This window comes from Callospermophilus lateralis, chromosome 4, assembly GCF_048772815.1.
Source record: "Callospermophilus lateralis isolate mCalLat2 chromosome 4, mCalLat2.hap1, whole genome shotgun sequence".
Taxonomy (NCBI): domain Eukaryota; kingdom Metazoa; phylum Chordata; class Mammalia; order Rodentia; family Sciuridae; genus Callospermophilus; species Callospermophilus lateralis.
Window position 1 is genome coordinate 72,816,440 of NC_135308.1, and position 17,270 is coordinate 72,833,709.

General features: G+C 35.5%; 1 pseudogene; it reads right to left on the reverse strand.

Moving 5' to 3' along the window:
• Window positions 1-3,354: 3,354 nt before the first annotated feature.
• LOC143398304 (antigen WC1.1-like) overlaps window positions 3,355-17,270 on the reverse strand; it is a 67,420-nt pseudogene continuing 53,504 nt past the window's right edge.

Consider the following 17,270-nt stretch of genomic DNA (forward strand, 5'->3'; position numbering starts at 1 on the left):
TATTCCCACTCTCCTAAGTTGCTGCTGAGCCAAATCACATCTTATAAGAGAAGGGGGATCAGAAGAGGGCAGCGTGGGTATTTGAAAAGGAACATGCCTGGGTCCCTCCAGGGACTCCATAGAAAGTATAGTCTACTCGTGCCAGCTAGTTGTGCCAGCCCTGCTCTCTAGACACCACAGCCATTCTGTAAAGGTGACACACCCAGAATCCACCAGGGCCCTGCCAGCATGATTGTGCTAATACACCATCCACACAGACAATGTCCTGGCACATGCCCCACACTCCCAAATTTGCAGTTCCATAGGTCCACTTGTCTCAGTCCACTGTCTTTAGCTGCTTTTTTGCTATGAGAATTATAATTTTTAAGTTGAATTGGACCCCAGGTTGCATTCATCCTAACTGGCTTCTTCTGAAAAGGGTGACATGAATGTCTAAACTTGTTTCTTGCAGGTCAAACTATCACTCAGTTCTTGAAACCAAAACTTTATTGAAATTAAATTAATATGTGGGAGTATCAAAATCCAAGCCACAGAAAAAGGACATCAGCTTCTTCAGTAAAATTGATATTAATCAGACCAATTTCAAACTAACAAAGGTATTATTCAGTTTCAAGATTGAATTTCTGGGAAAGCAAGATTAATTTAAAATGAATAAAATTTCTCCAACTCCTTCATTTCTGAATTATAGGTCTAGAATATCAGAAAATACTTTAATAATTATGGGTCTTACTAACTCTAATGGCAAATACTAACTTCAGTGTTGTTCCATATTGTTTAAATTTTCTTAGGAAATCATATTCAATGGCAACTAACAAACTCGCTAGACCACACTGAAATGCCTCATTTTTCAAGTACCCACCCTAGTAAAGAAGGATAGGAAGCAGTTGAATTTTATCCAGATGTACATTAGTTTATTGCCCCCAACCCCCACAAAAAAATGCTTGTCCTTGATTCCATCAACCTCAAGTGGGCAAGTGACATCACAGAGCTTTTTATCAGCTCGCTTTCTTTTTTCTTTTTTCTTTTTTTTTGACCAAAAATAAAACCAGCTGTTTGCTTTGTGTCCAAAATACTTGTTTCAAATTATAGAATAGTGATGATTTAACCACAGCACTGCACATGTGAAAATCCAGGTACATTAGCTTGGGGATATGATCAGTCTACATACAAGTATTGTGTTTATTTGAATAAAAGTGAAAAGAACACCCAAATAAAACAAAATATAGACTTGTAAAATAGTCTGATGTGTTTAAACATAGTTTATTATTGCTGACAGTTGCTATTGCTCTTTCCTAAAATGGCCGTAAGTGTATTTCTAATGAGGTCCAACAATGAAGGTAGCCCTCCAAATGTGGAGACTTCATAGTCTAAAGTAAGGCCTTTGAACTTTCTAATATAGCTAAATGATTCCCAATTCTGAATTACAGAATTGATGAAAAGTTTTTGAAAAAAATAGCTGTACATATGGTTCATAAATTTCAGAATTATTTTATTTTATTTTTTATTTATATATGGTAGCAGAATGCATTACAATTTTTATTACACATTATATTACTCTCACAATTTTTCATATATCTGATTGTATACAAAGTATATTCACACCAATTCATGTCTTCATAAATGTACTTTGGATAATAATGATCATCACATTCCACTTTTAAAGTAACTTTATATTATGTTAGGAAAATATATTTTATTTTTAAATAAAATATTCAACTTATAGAAGTAAATAAAATGAGATTCATGTAGTCAAAGGTCAAATGCTTTCTCTCATATGGTAAAAGTAGAGAGAAATAAAATTCAAAATGGGGGATCCATGACAATAAAAGAGAGTTCAGTGGAGGAGTGGAAGAGAATTGAGGGGAACATTGGAGGCACATGAAATGTGAGGAAGTGCAGGATGAAATTGACCAAATTATGCTAAGTACATATATGAATATACTAGAGTGAAGTTAATATTATACAAAGAATCAAATAAAGAAAGAAAGAAAGAAAGAAAGAAAGAAAGAAAGAAAGAAAGAAAGAAAGAAAGAAAGAAAGACAACCAACAAAATATAAGGGAGAATAGTAGAGACAGGGTATCAGGAGAAGGGAGGATAGGAAGGAGACTGGAAGTACTGTCGATGGTAATAGAGCAAACTGTATTAAGTGCAAATGTGAATATGTCAAGATAAATCACAGTATTATGTATAACTATAATGTATTAATAAAAACAGAAGGGGCTGGGGCAGTAGCTCAGTGGCAGAGCACTTGCCTACCATGTGTGAGGCACTGGGTTTGATTCTTATTACCACATAAAAATAAATAAATAAAATAAAGCAATGGTGTCCATCTAAAACTACAAAAATATTTTTAAAAATAAAAACAAAAAAAAATCATTAAGTAAAAGACAGAAATCACAAAAATGAGTAAATATCTTGGTTTAAACTTATTCAGTAGAATGGAGATGTGGAAACATTCATTTATATGCAAGCAAATACCTGAATTTTGGAAAATTTGCTATAGATGACAATGAGTCAATGACATAGAGAATTTCAAAGTTTGTCTTGCTTACTCAGTCATTTCCAACTCAAATAAATATGTGAGGATGCTCTGGGCTGGGAATAATTCACAGTAAATACAGCCATTTTGAAATATTTTGCAATTCTGGTGGTTAGAATTATTGGCTGATTAAACAAAGACAACCAGAGAAAGGAGTAGAGTAGAGAGTAAGGAAAAGTGATATAAAACAATGGTATTTAATGATAATAGTGCAATTTTAAAACACGAGACTTAGAGAGTTGTGGAATAACAAGAAAGGAGAAGAAACCATTGGAGTAAAAGTCTAATAGACAGTAGTAGAATCTAGTTATTGATATTTTATAAAAATCATGAAGAATTAAAAGAAACATATCCATTTCTCATCCACCTGATACTCCCCCATCACTAAATGTAGGTTTTAGTCAGTATGAATGGGATGTTTTTGAATATTAAGATAGGTGTTTATTAAGTTAATTTTCATAAGACCGAGTTCTTAGTTCAGGACTGCATTTTAGTTTTATACTAGTCAAGAGAAGAATAAACTTCTGTTCATCTAAAAGATCAAGTGTGTAGTGTGGGGAGATCCTATGTGAGATCCATTCAGTTTGAACACTGAATTTTCAGAGGTTTCTGGTGGTGAATACATTCAAATTAAGAGAATGACACTGGTATTTGAGGCTCAGAGTATTTATTGTAAACGAGAAACTTTCCAGTAATGAATGTAGAAACTTTCTAGTAATGAAGAAGACAGAACTCTCTTTAATCAGGAAACAATATTATAAGGAGTTATCTGCAGACTTGGTTACACAAAATACAAAACACAACAAAAAAACACTAGAAGGTGTTAGGCTCAACATCATCATATCCAGGGTCTTCTTTTCTGAGGACAAATTAGGATGCTGTCTCTTCCATGTTAGAATTGTCAGCTTCTTTGAGAGACTGAGGAGAGATGCCTGGAACAGTAAGAGAATCCTGGTTTCAGTGGTGACAAAAATGACATTCCAGAGTCCTCTTGCAAAATGAAAAGACTAGTAGAGTGGCCAGAAAATATCTATGAGGAACCAGTACTTTTCTGAAAGGGTTAATAGAGTTATATTACATTGACTATGTCCTATGCATATGTCTTGATTTGAAAAATTAGAAGGAGAATGAGTTAAAAATGGTGAGGAGTGGCAAAGAGATGCAAGTGCTCTCTTGCACACCAGGCTGGTCTGATTCCTTAAGCACTCCAGGCAGAAGATGACCTCTCTCAATTCTTCCATACCTTAATAACATACCACACTTTCTTTCACAGTATTCATGACAACAACTTGGGTTCAGATGCCAAAGAAGGGCAGCTTAACTAAATTCAATAGTTTCCTTTTCCCACAGAACACATGACCATGCACAAGTGGAAAGCCCACTTCTAAAATATGACACTATATGTTATTTCAAACAATGAGAGAATTATTCCTTCTAGCATGGGAAATTTCAATATCTCTATTTAATGCTATTTTACATTATGGATTAAAGTGGGAAATGTTAATGAAAATAATTGGTTACATGCTTCATTATAAATAAATTTTTAGCAATGCAAGGTTGGTTCAGCACATGTGAATCAATAAATGGAATCCATCACATAAATAGAATTCAGAACATAAGTTATATAATCAACTCAATAGATGCAGAAAACAATTCATCAACAAAATTTAGCATCCATTCATGTTAAAAATCTCTGAAGACACTAGGATTAGAAGAAAATTATCTCACTTTTATCAAGGCTATACATGACAAACCCAACATCACATCAAAATGAATGGTGAGAAAATAAAAGCATTTCCTCTAAAATCTAGAGTAGGGTAAGGATTCATACCCTCACCATTCCTATTCAATATAATTCTTGTAATATTAGTTATCAATTAGACAGGAGGAGGAAATTGATTGGATATAATGAGAAAAAATTCAAATTATCTCTATTTGCAAATGTATGATTCTATACATAGAATCTCTTTCAGAAGAGTTTTAGCGTGGATTAATAAATACAGAAAAGTAGAAGGATACAGGATCAACATACAAAAATTAAAACTTTTGCTATATGCCAATAGTAAAACCAACCAAAAAATGAAGGAAAATATTCCATTGAAAATAACCTGAAAAAAAGAAATGAACAATAATAACAACAACAAAAAAATCATGAAAATAAACCTAGCTAAGAAGTTGAAAGACCTCTAAAATAAAAACTATAGAACACTGAAGAAAGAATTTTAAAGAAGACTATAAAAGATGGAAAGGCATCTGTTGTTCTTCAATAAGCAGATTTAATATTGATAAAATAATTATACAACCAAAAGCAATCTATAGTTTCAATCATTCTCAATCAAAATATCAATGACTTTCTTCACAGAACTGAAAAAAATTTGTCCTAAAGTTCATATGGAAGAATAAAAGATCCAGAGTAGCCAAAGGAATACTGAGAAAGAAGAACAAGGCTGGGGCAACAAAATTCCCATGCTCAAATCATGCTGCAGAGCTCTACTAACAAAAATAAAATAGTATTTTTATGAAAGCCAACATGAAAGTCACTGGACTAAAAGTCACAGAGATAAACCCACACAGATATAGTCATCTGATGCTTGACAAAATCAGTAAAAACATACATTGGAGAAAAAAATGGATGTTTTGGTTTGGATGTGGTGTGTCTTCCAAAAGGTTATGTGTGAGAAAATGCAAGAGGAGAAACAATTGGATTGTAAGAGCCTTAATTCAATTTTTTCATTATTCCCCTGATGAGGATTAAGTGCCTGGTAACTGAAGGCTGGTGAGTTGTGGGTTGAGGGGGTGGCTTCCTGAAGGCATGGCCTTGGGTATATTTTGTATTCTGGAGAGTGGAGTCTGTCTCTTCTTCCTGATCACCATGCAGGCTGCTTCCTTCTGCCACACTCTTCCACCAAGACTTTCAGCCACACCTTGAGCTTCAATGAATGGAGCCTACTGTTTATAAATAGATACCTTTGAGACCTTGAACCCCTGCATAAATCTTTTCTCCAATACAATTGTGCTGGTTGGGTCATTTAGTCAAAGAAGTGAAAAAGCTGACTAAAGGAAGGGCAGCAGAATAAAATAGACATTATTATTGCTGTATGTATATACGTGACTGTATGACCAATGGGATTCTGCAACCTGTACAATCAGAAAAATGAGAAATTATACCCCATTTGATTCAAATGTATGAAATGTCAAGATCATTGTAAAAAAATAAAAATAAAACATTGATATAAGGTAAAAATAAACGGACTAAATAGACTTTTTAGCAAATAGGAAAACAAATATCCATATGTAGAAGAATTAAAGGAGCTCCCTCTGTCTCACCTGCAAAAACATCAACTAAAATGGATCAGAGGCCTAGTAATTAGACAAGAATCTTTACAATTGCTAGAAGAAAACACAGGGTCAACTCTCCAATACACAGGCACAAACAGTGTTTTTTTTAAAGAGGGAGAGAGAGAGAGAGAGAGAGAGAGAGAGAGAGAGAGAGAGAGAGAGAATTTTAATATTTATTTTTTAGTTTTCAGCAGACACAACATCTTTGTTTGTATGTGGTGCTGAGGATCAAACCCGGGCCGCACGCATGCCAGGTGAGCGAGCTACCGCTTGAGCCACATCCACAGCACACAAACAGTGTTTAATAAGACTCCCAAAGCTCAAGAAATGAAACCAAGACTAAATTGGAGCAGCTTCAAGTTTTAAAACTTCAAACAGCAAAGGAAACAAGATATTGAAAAGAGAGCCTGAAGAATGGGAGAAACTGTTGCCACTTTTTCTTCTGACCGAGGATTCATATCCAGAATATGTCAACATCAAAATAACTCAAATAACCCAGTCAGTCAATGGGCAAGTGATCTAAACAGATACTTCTCAGAAGATGACATGAAAATGGCCAAGAAATATATGAAAAAACTGTTCAACATTCTTAACAATAAAGGAAATAAAATAAAAGTGAGATTTTATCTCACCCCAGTTAGAAAGATAAGATTCAAGATAAATAATAATCATTGCCTTGTTTTAGGTTATTGTGAACTTAATAGTTTTCCTGATTTTAGTCTCAGTAGACTCACAATTGGAATATTAAAAAGGTTTTGATTTTTTAAAAATATTTATTTTTTTTAGTTGTGGTTGGACACAATACCTTTATTTTATTTGTTTATTTTTATGTGATGCTGAGATTGAACCCTGGGCCTTGAATGGGCTATGCAAGTGCTCTACCGCTGAGGCACAACCCCAGCCTGAAAAGGTATGCTGATTTTGTATTCTAAAAGGTATGAATGCTGATTTTGTATTCTACTTTCCTGAATTTGTATATAGTTTTATAATTCTTCTGATGGAGATGTTTGAGTATACTACATACAGGATCCTTTCTTCAGGAAACAGATAATTTGACCTCTTCATAATTGTATCTCTTTAATTTCTTCTCTGTCTGATTGCTCTGACTTTAGTTTCAATAACTATATTGACTAGGAGTGGTGAGAGTGAACATCCTTTTCTTGTTCCTGATTTCAGAGAAAATATTTTTAGTTTTTCTTCATTCAATAGAAAGTTGACTTTGCATTTGCTATACTTAGCCTTTAAATGTTGAGGTAACTTCTTTCTATCCCTAATTTCTTCAGAAGTTTTAAGATGAATGGGAGCTAAAATTTATCAACTGTTTTTTTTTCTTTATCTATTTAACTGATCATGTGATTCTTATCCCTAGATGTATTTTTTTGGTGAATTAAACTTATTCATTTGTATATGTTGAACTACCCTTGCATCCCACTCACATGAAACCCACTTTTCTTTCTGTACTATCTTGTTAAAGTTTCTTTGAATATGCTTTAATAATATTTTTTTGAAAATTTTTGTGTCTGCTTCATTCAGGGACATTGGTCTGTAGTTTTCCTTCTTTGATGTGTCTTTGTCTTGTTTTGGTATAAGAGTAATACTGGTTTTATAGAATAAATTTGGAAGTGTTTCCTCCTTTTCTATTTCATGGAATAATTTGAGGAAGATGGGTAAAATTTCTTTCTTAATAGTTTGACAGGACTTTTTTTGTTGTTGGAGGACTTCTAATTGCTGCTTCAGTATCACTGTTTGATATGGTTTGTTTAGGTTTTCTATATTTTGCTGGTTTGATTTCTACCTAGAAATTGGTTAATATCTTTTAGATTTTATAGTTTTAGTATAAATTTTCAAAATAGTTCCTAACGAGCCTCTGGACTTCTGAAATTTTTTTCATCTCTAATTTTGTTGATTTGGGTCTTCTCTCTTTTGGTTATTTTAGCTAAGAAGAGAGCTGTACTATCAAAAACAGCATGGTGCTGGCATCAAAACAGACATGAAGATGAAAGCAATGGAATAAAAAACACAGAATAAACTCAAATCAATATTTTCACCTGATACTTAACAAAGGAACAAAAAACTTACATTGGAGAAAAGAGCCTTTTTTTAAAAAAAAATGGTGCTTGGAAAACTGGATATTTGTATGTAGAAGGATGAATCTAGTTCCCTATCTCTCAACCTGCACAAAGGTCAACTAAAATAAATCAAAGACCTAGGAATTAGACCAGAAACTTTGTGATTGACAGAAGAATATAGGCTTACTATTCCAACATATTGCACAGGCACCTTAACAAGACCTTGAAAGCTCAAGAAATAAAACTAAGAATCAACAAGTGGGATGGTATCACTTAAAATATTTCTGCACAGCAAAGGAAATAAGAGAATGAATAGAGAGCCTATAAAATGGAAGAAAATATTTGCCAGCTATTCTTTTGAGAGAGGATTATTATCCAGAATATTTAAACATCTCAAAAAGTTAATACCTAAGAACCACTTAATCTAATTAATAAATGGACAGTAAAGATAAATAGGTATTTTGCAAAAGAAGTAATACAAATGACCAAGAAATATATGAAAAGCTGCTTAACATCTATACCAATAAAGGGAATGCAACTCTTTTCCTCAAGGCCTTTGGAGTTCTCTGGTGAGAGAGGGCAAGCTTTTTCTCTCTCTTCTTCTTTGGAGTTTCTGGGTTGTCAACTTTTCTAATATCCAAAGTGTATGAGGCAAAAAGAAAGCCCTAGAAACTCATATTGTTCCTCTAGATCTGGTCTACTTTTTCTGCTTACCTTTTAAAGTCTTATTACAAGGGGTGCAACATGGTGGCCGGCGAGGAGGCAGCGCTTTCAATGCCTCCACAGTAAGGGGAGCAGAGAGGCCCATTAATACACCTGCATGCGACCTGCGGAGGGACTTCTAGCAAAATTCCACTGAAAGGAGACCTGCTGGGAATTAGTAAGTCTATTGGAGGGGTCAGTTTGTCCCAGGCGAGTGAATCTAGGCAACGCAGATCCCGCCGGCCAACGCCCAACTCCCGCTGCCCTCACATTGCAGCGAACTTACAAATGGCCACAGCCTGCTTGGACCCCTGCCGGCCTGGCGCTGCAAACGACCACCCCACACCCCACCCACCCCCCCACCCCCGGGCTCCTGTGAACAGCTCCCGAGGGGGCACAGTCCCCCCGGCCGCCACCGAACTCCTGTTGCTCACACATTGCAGCGAGCATACGAAAGGCCGCTGCCTGGGTAGGCCCTGCCTGCCCAGCTCTGTGAACCGCCTCTGGCGGTTAGGTGCTGCAAACGACCACCCCACCACCCCACCACCCCACCCCACGCTCCTGTGGACATCTCCCTCCTGCCGGGCGCTGCGAAAGGCCCTGCCCACCTGGCTCTTCCAACAGCCCTGCCCGCATGGGGGAATCAGAAGTGGCGTGGGACCCGCAGCGCGGAAATCCCGGCTACCGCTACCACCAGTGCTGACAACTGAGGTCTCTTGCACCAGCTTCCAGGGGCGTGGCTACCAGAGGGCAAGCAAATTCGCTGGGGGTTCTCAGCCCCAAGCTCTACAAACTTAGGGTCCAAGGGAATGACAGACAGGGAGAATGTGCCCAGGTGTTCATGAAAACAGGGCTCATAGGAGCAGCAGACTTGGCGTGTAGCCAATATTGTGGTGAGCATCACTGGTGCACTCAGGATTGGAGTCCCGCCCAGTCCAGGAGGAAGAGCTGCTGCACAGTGACTGGCTCTCGCCTACTGAGAAAAGAAGCTTGGCCCGGTGGGCACAGCTCCACCTATTGGAAGAATAGTAAATCAAACTCTAAGACTGCATTTAATAAATTTTTTTTTTTTTTTGGTTTTGTTTTGTTGTTGTTGTTGTGGTAGTTTTCTCAAAATATTTTTTTAAATTCATTTTATTTTATTTTATTTTTTAATACTAATCTTCATTTTTATTATTGCTATTATGATTTCTTTTTAATTCTTTTCAATTTTCTGTTTCTTTTCTCTCTCTCTTCTTTTCTTCTGTCTTTGCATTTCTTTTCAATTCTCATATTCCCCCTTCCTTGAATTCTACCTGCCTACTCTCATTCTCTTTGGTGACTTCTTCCCTTCCCCTATAATACCTTTCCTCCCAAGCATCAAATAAATTTATAGGAGTAAACAGTAACTCAGCAGTCAAACGAACAAGAAGCAATATGAGCAACATGAAAAAGCAAGGAAGAAAAGGAATTCAAACAATGGAGGAAAGCCTAAATATTCAGGAGGATATAGATTCATCAGACAAATGGTCATATAAAGAACTCAAGGAATACCTTAGACAGATGGAATGGAACCTTAAAGAGGATACGAGACAGCAAATTCAAGCAGCGAAAGAATACATTGAAAATGAATTACAAAAACAGATAAAAGAAGAAGATAAGCATCTTTATCAGGAGTTAGAGATTATAAAAAAGATTCAAACATTTAGAAATGAAGGAAATTATAAACCAAATTAAAATCTCAAACGAGAGCATCACTAATAGAGTGGAGCAAGTAGAAGCCAGAATATCAGATAATGAAGACAAAATATATCATCTTGAAAAGAGTCTAGTCAACTCTGATAGGCTGGTTAAAAATCATGAGAGAAACATCCAAGAGATATGTGATAACATTAAAAAACCAAATTTAAGAGTCATCGGGATAGAGGAAGGTACAGAGATTCAAACCAAGGGAATGAGTAACTTGCTACATGAAATAATTACAGAAAACTTTCCAGAAATAAAAAATGAAACAGATATACAAATTGTAGATGCATATAGGACACCGAGCATACAAAATCAAAGTAGACCAACGCCAAGACACATTGTTATGAAGATATCCAATACACAGAACAAAGAGAAAATATTAAAAGCTACAAGAGAAAGGAGGCAGATTACATTCAGGGGTAAACCAATAAGGTTAACAACGGATTTTTCATCACAGATGCTGAAAGCGAGAAGATCCTGGAACAACGTATTTCAAACACTGAAAGACAATGGATGCCAACCAAGAATTCTGTATCCAGCAAAATTAAGCTTCAGGTATGACAACGAAATAAAAATCTTTCACGATAAACAAAAGCTAAAAGAATTTGCAGATAGAAAACCAGCATTGCAAAGCTTCCTGAGCAAAACACTACACAAGGAAGAAATGAAAAATAATAAACAAAGCCAACAGTGGGAAGTACCTCAGTAAAGACAGACGGAGGGGGTAAAGCTAATCATGGAGAAACAAACTAAATTTAAAAAAAAAGAGAGAGACAAATAATCAAACATGGCTGGAAGTACAAACCATATAGCAATAGTAACTCTAAACGTTAATGGTTTAAACTCTTCAATAAAGCAACATAGACTGGTAACATGGATTAAAAAAACAAATCCAACAATATGCTGCCTTCAGGAGACACATCTGACTGGAAAAGACATACACAGGCTGAAGGTGAAAGGTTGGAAAAAAATATACCACGCACACGGTCCTCGCAAGCAAGCAGGGGTGGCCATCCTCATATTGAATAAAATCGACTTCAAGACTAAGTTAATCAAAAGGGATAAGGAAGGACATTATATACTGTTAAAAGGAACCATTCACCACCAACAAGATATAACAATTATCAATATTTATGCACCAAATAATGGTGCTGCGATGTTCATAAAACAAATTCTCCTCAAGTTCAAGAATCAAATAGACCACAACACAATAATTATGGGTGACTTCAACACACCTCTCTCATCATTGGACAGATCCTCCAAACAAAAGTTGAATAAAGAAACTATAGATCTCAATATCACAATCAATAACCTAGACTTAACTGGCATATATAGAATATATCACCTATCATCAAGTGGATATACTTTTTTCTCTGTAGCACATGGATCCTTCTCAAAAATAGACCATATATTATGCCATAGGGCAACCCTCAGTAAATATAAAGGGGTGGAGATAATACCATGCATTTTATCTGATCATAATGGAATGAAACTGGAAATCAATGATAAAAGAAGGATGGGAAAATCCTATATCACATGGAAAATGAATAATATGTTACTGAATGATCAAGGGGTTACAGAAGACATAAAGGAGGAAATCAAAATATTCTTAGAGATAAATGAAAATACAGACACAACTTATCGTAATCTATGGGACACTATGAAATCAGTTTTAAGAGGGAAATTCATCACCTGGAGGTCATTCCTCAAAAAAAAAGAAAAACCAACAAATAAATGAGCTCACACTTCATCTCAAAGCCCTAGAAAAGGAAGAACAAAACAACAGCAAATGCAGCAGAAGGCAAGAAATAATTAAAATCAGAGCGGAAATCAACGAAATTGAAACAAAAGAAACTATTGAAAAAATTAACAAAACTAAAAGTTGGTTCTTCAAAAAAATAAATAAGATTGACAGACCCTTAGCCATGCTAACAAAGAGAAGAATAGAGAGAACTCAAATTACTAACATACGGGATGAAAAAGGCAATATCACAACAGATGCTACAGAAATACAGAAGACAATTAGAAATTATTTTGAAAACCTATATTCCAATAAAATAGAAGATAGTGAAAACATCAATAAATTTCATAAGACATATGATTTGCCCAGACTGAGTCAGGAGGATACACACAATTTGAACAGACCAATATAAATGGATGAAATTGAAGAAGCAATCAAAAGACTACCAACCAAGAAAAGCCCAGGACTGGATGGGTATACAGCAGAGTTCTACAAAACCTTTAAAGAAGAATTAAAACCAATACTTTTCAAGTTATTTCAGGAAATAGAAAAGGAGGGAGCTCTTCCAAATTCATTCTATGAGGCCAACATCATGTTGATTCTGAAACCAGACAAAGACACCTCAAAGAAAGAAAACTACAGACCAATATCCCTGATGAACCTAGATGCAAAAATCCTCAATAAAATTCTGGCGAATCGGATACAAAGGCACATCAAAAAAATTGTGCACCATGATCAAGTAGGATTCATCCCTGAGATGCAAGAATGGTTCAATATATGAAAATCAATAAATGTTATTCACCACATCAATAGAGTTAAAGATAAGAACCATATGATCATCTCGATAGACGCAGAAAAAGCATTCGACAAAGTACAGCATCCCTTTATGTTCAAAACATTAGAAAAACTAGGGATAACAGGAACTTACCTCAACATTGTAAAAGCTATCTATGCTAAGCCTCAGGCTAGCAACATTCTGAATGGAGAAAAATTGAAGGCATTCCCTCTAAAATCTGGAACAAGACAGGGATGCCCTCTATCACCACTTCTATTCAATATAGTTCTCGAAACACTGGCCAGAGCAATTAGACAGACGAAAGAAATTAAAGGCATAAAAATTGGAAATGAAGAACTTAAATTATCACTATTTGCGGATGACATGATTATATACCTAGAAGACCCAAAAGGGTCTACAAAAAAACTACTAGAACTAATAAATGAATTCAGCAAAGTGGCAGGATATAAAATCAACACGCATAAATCAAAGGCATTCCTGTATATCAGCGACAAAACTTCTGAAACGGAAATGAGGAAAAACACTCCATTCACAATATCCTAAAAAAAAAATAAAATACTTGGGAATCAACCTAACAAAAGAGGTGAAAGATTTATACAATGAAAACTACAGAACCCTAAAGAGAGAAGTAGAAGAAAATCTTAGAAGAAGATGGAAAAAAATACCCTGTTCATGAATAGGCAGAACTAACATCATCAAAATGGCAATATTACCAAAGTTCTCTATAGGTTTAATGCAATGGCAATCAAAATCCCAAAGGCATTGCTTGTAGAACTAGATAAAGCAATCATGAAATTCATATGGAAAAATGAAAGACCCAGAATAGCAAAAGCAATTCTAAACAGGAAGTGTGAATCAGCCGGTATAGCGATACCAGATTTCAAACTATATTACAGAGCAATAGTAACAAAAACAGCATGGTACTGGTACCAAAACAGGCGGGTGGACCAATGATACAGAATAGAGGACACAGAGACCAATCCACAAAGTTACAACTATCTTATATTTGATAAAGGGGCTAAAAGCATGCAATGGAGGAAGGCTAGCATCTTCAACAAATGGTGCTAGGAAAACTGGAAATCCATATGCAACAAAATGAAACTGAACCCCCTCCTCTCACCATGCACAAAAGTTAACTCAAAATGGATCAAGGACCTTGATATCAAATCAGAGACTCTGCGTCTGATAGAAGAAAAAGTAGGCTCCGATCTACATATAGTGGGGTTGGGCTCCAAATTCCTTAATAGGACACCCATAGCACAAGAGTTAATAGCAAGAATCAACAAATGGGACTTACTTAAACTAAAAAGTTTTTTTTACAGCAAGAGAAACAATAAGAGAGGTAAATAGGGAGCCTACATCATGGGAACAAATATTTACTCCTCACACTTCAGATAGAGCCCTAATATCCAGAATATACAAAGAACTCAAAAAATTAGACAATAAGATAACAAATAACCCAATCAACAAATGGTCCAAGGATCTGAACAGAAACTTCTCAGAGGAGGACATACAATCAATCAACAAGTACATGAAAAAATGCTCACCATCTCTAGCAGTCAGAGAAATGCAAATCAAAACCACACTAAGATACCATCCATCTCATTCCAGTAAGATTGGCAGCCATTATGAAGTCAAACAACAACAAGTGCTGGCGAGGAAAAGGGTACTGTTGTACATTGCTGGTGGGACTGCAAATTGGTTCGACCAATTGGAAAGCAGTATGGAGATTCCTGGGAAAGCTGGGAATGGAACCATCATTTGATCCAGCTATTGCCCTTCTCGGACTATTCCCTGAAGACCTTAAAAGAGCGTATTACAGGGATACTGCCACATCGATGTTCATAGCAGCACAATTCACAATAGCTAGTCTGTGGAACCAACCCAGATGCCCTTCAATGGATAAATGGATTTAAAAAATGTGAAATCTATACACCATGGAGTACTACGCAGCACTAAAAACTGACAAGATCATGGAATTTGCAGGGAAATGGATGGCACTAGAGCAGATTATGCTTAGTGAAACTAGCCCATCCCTAAAAAACAAATATCAAATATCTTCTTTGATATAATGAGAGCAACTAAGAATAGAGCAGGTAGGAAGAGCAGGAAGAAAAGATTAACATTAAACAGAGACATGAGGTGGGAGGGAATGGGAGAGAAAAGGAGAATTGCATGGAATCGGAGGGAGACCCTCATTGTTACACTAAATTACATATAAGAGGTTGTGAGTGGAATGGGAAAATAAACAAGGAAAAACAAGGAAAAAATTACAGTAGATGGGGTAGAGAGAGAAGATGGGAGGGGAGGGGAGGGGGGATAGTAGAGGATAGGAAAGGTAGCATAATACAACAGTTACTAGTATGGCATTATGTAAAAATGTGGATGTGTAACCCATGTGATTCTGCAATCTGTATTTGGGGTAAAAATCGGAGTTCATAACTCACTTGAAGCTAATGTATGCTAATGTATGAAATATGATATGTCAAGAGCTTTGTAAGGTTTTGAACAACCAATAAAAAAAAGTCTTATTACAAGATCCATCTCAAAAAAAGGGAATGCAGATCAAAACTAAATTTTTTATGTCATCTGGTCCCTGTTAGAATGGCAATCATCAAGAATATATATAATAATAAATGCTGGAGTGGATGTGGGGAAAAGTACTCAATCATTTTGGGTGGCACTGCAAATTAGTACAGTCACTTTGGAAAACAGAATAAAAAATTCTCAAAAGAGTAGGAGTAAAACAACTTCATGACTATGTCACTCCTTGGTTTTATCCAAAGAACTAAACTAAGCATACTGGAGTGATATTGGCATATCAGTGTTGAGGGAAGCACAATTTACAATAGCTAAGTATGGAAACAGCCTGGGTGCCTGTCAGCTGACGAATGCATATAGAGAATGTGGGAAAATTTTACTCAGCCATAAAGGAGAATTAAATTATGGTATTCGCATATAAATGGCTGGAACTGGAGAACATGATACTAAGTGAAATATACCAAACTCAGAAAGTCAAAAATTGAATTTCCTCTATCATATACAGAAGTTGGAGCAAAATAAGGCATGAAGGGGAAGAAAGGGGTAGAATTCTGGATTAACAATGACTCATGAAAGAAAAAGAGAGATCAGTGGAAGAGAGTAAGGGGGTTGATGTGAAGGGAGAAAGGATGAGAAAAAGAAGAAAATGTAGAATGAAATCGACCAAATTATGTTAAAGATAAATATACCATGTTAAAGTATATGTGTGTGTATGTATATATAATTGTAGATATATAAAACTAATTTATTAAAAACTATAAATTAACAGAAAAGAGATAAGTAGAGGAAGGGGAACAGAAGAAGGGAAAGGAAAAAAGTGGAATACGGGGAATTAAAATGGAGAAAACTTTATTTTGTGGTGTATAAATAGTTCAAAATGAACACTTCTATTACAGAGAAATATAATGCACTGATAAAAATTTAAAAATTCAATAAATAAATGTTGATGAGGATATGGGGATAAAGAAATACACACACATTCATGGTGAGATGGCAAATTAGTATGACAACTTTGGAAAGCAGTATGAAGATTGTTTAAAAGAGTAGGAATGCAGCTACCATATGACCCTGCTATTCTACTTTTTGATATGTATCAAAAGAGTTGAAATCAGCATAAGTCCGTGATACAGGTATATCAGTGTTTATAATAGCTGAGTTTACAGTGACCTAGTTATGGAACCAGCCTAGGTGTTTCTTAATGAATGAATGAATAAAAAATTACACACAAACACACACACACACACACACACACACAATACCCACAAATGCACATAATAGACTTCTATTCAGTCATAAAGAAAAATTAAATTATATCATTTGCTGGTAAATAGGTGAAACTGGAGAAAATCATGCTAAGTGAAATAACCAGATTCAGGATGATAAGAGTTGAAACTTATCTCTCATATGCAGAAGCTACATAAAAGTAAGAAATAAAAAGAGGATATATTATGAAAATAGAAGCAATAACAGTGGATTCGAAGGGGGTTGAGGGGAGGCATGACAGGGAGAAATGGAGAGGATCTCTGAAATGAAATTCTCCATATTATGTTCTCTGTGTGCTTGAATATATCATGATGAATTTTATGTATGAATGTAATGTTCTCATTACAAAAACAATAAATACATAGAAGGCAGACCTGTTGATTAAGAGAAGGTAATCAGGGGGAAGGAAAAGGGAAAGAGGAAGCATTAGACATTGAAATGGAGCAAATTATGCAATATGTATTTATGAATATATCAAAATTAATGGCACTATTATGAATAATTTTATTGGACTAATATAAACACTAAAATGCTCTCCAAATTACTTGTTACA